Below are 4,133 nucleotides of genomic sequence, written 5' to 3'. Positions count from 1 at the left end.
CCCTCACAATGTCACTCTAGAGGAAGGGGCAGTTGTATAAGATAATGAACTTGTGTATAAGATGGAGTAAACTCAGAAGTGGTTTGGTGGGAGGTGGGAAGGAGACAGTGACACACATACAGTACTGTGCAAAAGTCTTAGGCACATTAGAGATATATATATATATATAGTAGCTTTATGTATTGTATTGTACCGTTGCCACAAATAAAAAATCATGACATATGCGCTGCCTGACCTGCTAATTCCGATGAGGGTCTCTATTGTGGACTGAGAGTGGGGACGGGATAGGGAGAGTGGAATCATGGTTGGGAAAAGGGGAAGTGAAAAGGAGAACGGGAGGGGGTGGGTGTGGAAAGCACCAGAGAGACATTCTATAATGATCAATAAGCTAATTGTTTTGAATCTGATGACCTTGCCTGGTGTCTCAGGGCTGGGTGTGTCTACACCTGCGCCACCCCACCCCTCTCCACCCCCTGGCAATCCTTCTCTGCCACCTGTCCCACACCCCTCCCGCGGAGCTCCACCCTCACCATTCCCAACATCCTTTGCTCCCGCCAGATTTACAAACTCGCTCTCTATTCTATAAATACAGTGCTGTGCAAAAGTCTTAGGCACCCTTGCTAATCACAGGAAAATTTACAATAACCAACTAACCTCTATTTGTGCCTAAGACTTTTGCACAGTTCTGTGTGTATAACTTCCTCGACTTTTTGGGACTGTATTGTTGTAATGTTCAATTTCATTGCAATTGTGCTGATGCAACCTGAAATGATACTGGCCTAGGTGTTAACTACCAAAGGCAGACTGACCGTCCAAAACGTCCATTCCATTAATGATCCAATCACAAACAAGAGAAAATCTCAGATGCTGGAAATCCAAGCAGCAGTGCTGGAGGAACTCAGCAGGCCAGGCAGCATCTATGGAAAGGAATACAGTCGATGCTTCAGGCTGCGACTTCCTTAAGGTTACGGGGAGAAGGCAGGAGAAAGTGGTTGAAAGATATAATAAATACACCATGATCAAATGGCAGAGCAGACTCGATGGGCTGAATGGCCTAATTCTGCTCCTTTGTCTTATGGTCTTAACATTTAGACAATTCCATTGGTGGTGACTGACTTTCAGCTGGATTTGACTGAGGTAGGAGAGAGAGGTGGAAAGATTTCAGTAAATTGAGAGTATCTGCTTTTTGGGCCACAGAGAAAGACAGAATGGGACCAGTGACTTGCAGAGTGTTTACAGAGATTCCCAACGGAAAATGATAGTGGTACAGCTTTATAATTAGCTCAGCCCAGGGCTGGGATCAGGAATAAACAAGACAAATTGGAGGGTTGTCCAAGGGCAGCACACAATTGTCATAGGAGCTACAAGAAGTCCGTTAACACAGCACACCACACTCTTTCTCTACATGTGGCTTATAATTAACTGTAATGGGGTTCTAAACACACTTGAAATAAAATCAGGTCTTTTAACTCTGCATTTTTGTTTAATTTGATTGCCAGAGGGCTCGATTGGGCCACTCTCCCAGCCGAAGTTGCTCCACAGGAGATGGGGCATCTTCGACACCAGCAGTGTGACCATTGAACTGGTGAGGCTGGGGCTGGGCAATGGTGAGGGCCACGTGGAGCCGTGGTGAGGATTAGTGACTCCAGCCCTCAAGCAGACTGAACCTGGGCAAGGAAACCTCAATTTCAAGTTCAAGTTTAATTGTCATTCAACCATACCATACACATGTATACAGCTAAACTAAAACATTATTCCTCTGGGGCCAAGGTGCAAAACACAGTACGCACACACTACACAACACGTATAGTTACGATAGCACACACAATCACAAAAAATAATATTAGCTCAAGAACCTGCGTGGCATGGCCCGAAGATCGATGGTGCATGGATGTTGCCCTGGAGCCACGTTTCCGCAAGAACAAGTGTGCAGCAGTTCCTCATCTGGCGCTGGTTCAGCAGATGAAGGTAAATCAGCTTGTCTCGCGCTGGGCCAGCCACAGGCAATGAGCGAACACTGGAGGGCAGCACCAATGGGCGCAGGCAGCCCCCAACCCAGCATGGATGATACTTCCAGCGCACTTGCTGTGCCTCTGTTCTCTACCACACTGCCTCCTCCCGTGGGTGTTTGTAATAGACAGCACCTCACCCCAGTTACCACCCACCTTCCTCCATCGGCTGATGAGTCCTTTGACTCAATGTTGAAAAGCACTTGAAAGAAGCACTGGTAGTAATAACCACACTGAAGAATCTTTGGTTGGGGACTTTAATGTCCATCACCTCCACTGACTGACCCTGCTGAATCATTCAGGACACGGTCACAGTCTGATCCTTGGCAGCTGCTGAATGAAGCAAGCAACACAAGGGATAAACCCACTCAACCTAATTTGTTCAAATCTACTCTTACAAATGAAACTGTACCTGATAAGACTGGTAGAAGTAACAATTACACAGTTCTTCTGGAACTGAACGCCCACTCTCGCACTGAGGAAACACCTCATCATGTTGTGTGGCTCTGCAGTCATGGGTAAAACACGAGAGATCTGGCAGCTCAGAAGTGGGCATCCATTGGATCCTGGTTGGCACCGGTAGAAGAAATGGGCATGACCACCACTGCTGAACTCATCTCCCTCACCCAATCATGCAATCAAGCTAGAGCGTTCTTTGTTGTTACAACCAACTCAGCCTAAGGATGTGCTGGGGGCAGCCCACAAGAGTTGCCACACATGTCAGCGCCAACATAGCATGCCCACAATACTCGGCAGAACAACACAGAACACAACAAGCAACAAAACACCAACAGCAAAATAAGCCCCTTTCCTCCCTCCCTCCCCTATCCATACACATGGACCGTCCTCCAACCCGAGGAGAGGCCTCTAGTCTCCAGTCTTCACCCTTCAGGCTTTGACTTCCTGACTGCTAATCGACCCTCAGGCATAGACTAGATGGGCCGAACTCCCTGTTTCTGTGCCGTAGTGCTGTATGACTATGGTTTGGCAAGGATCCGGAAGCAGAAAGCCATGTAAGCTGCTTTCATTCGTAATTACACTCTTGTATGAGCACAGGCATGTACGTGTGGTTGTGAGTGAGCTGTGGATCAGGATGAGCCAGAGCTGGATGACGTTTACCTCACAGCTTAAAAACGGATATCAGTGTCTCAGAACTTCACACCTCCAGTGGCCCAGGTTTCATCCTCACCTCAGCAATGCTTACATGTACCATCAATTGAAACCCAGGATAAAGGAGACTTGGGCAAGCTGTCACACAAAGTGCTGGAGGAAATCAGCAAGACAGGCAGCGTCAGTGGAGGGGGAAAACAAGAGAGGATTGGGGCGGAGTTCCTTCATCAGGAGTGAAGGTTCTCAGCCTGAAACATGGACTGTTTACTCCCCACCATAGATGCTGCCCGGCTTGCTGAGTTCCTTTGCATTTTGTGTGTGTTCCAGCGTCTGCAGAATTGCTTGTGTTTCCGATTTGGGAAAGTTCTGTGTTTGCCACTGGTGACTCTATAGCGCCACCCGCTGTTGAATGAGGTAATTGACAGAAAACACACTGCCCACAGGGGTACCTATTGTACACTGCCTGAGATGCTGTTTGTCTGTGCGTAGGATCACATTATTCTTTCACTGTGACCCCAGGTGGGATTCTGGGTCCTCATATTTATGTTTCAGGCTAAGGCCCTTCCTCAGGATTTCGTCAGACCTGATGAAGCTTCTCGGCCTGAAATGTTGACTGTTTTTTTCTGCTCCATATATGATGCCTGATTTGTTGAGCTGCTCCAGCACTGTGTGGGAGAATTTTCCCAAGACTCCTTTATCCTGAGTTTTAATTGGTGGTAAACATAAGCATCACTGAGTTTAGGATGAAACCTGGGTCACTGGAGTTGTGAAGTTCTGAGACACAGACATCCTTTTTTAAGCTGTGACGCAAATGTCACCCAGTTCTGCCTCATCCTGATCCAGAGCTCACTCACATCCACACATACAGATCTGTGCTCATGCAAGAGTGCAACTACAAGTGAAAATAGCTTACTTGGTTTTCTGTCTCCAAATCTTTTGCTGAGTCCCTGGGTCTATTCTAACGTGAGTGGCTGATTTCTCCGAAAGGGCCTTTGACAACTGTGAAGCCATGCC

Source organism: Mobula hypostoma, chromosome 13, assembly GCF_963921235.1.
Source record: "Mobula hypostoma chromosome 13, sMobHyp1.1, whole genome shotgun sequence".
Taxonomy (NCBI): Eukaryota; Metazoa; Chordata; class Chondrichthyes; order Myliobatiformes; family Myliobatidae; genus Mobula; species Mobula hypostoma.
This window is presented reverse-complemented; position numbering follows the sequence as displayed.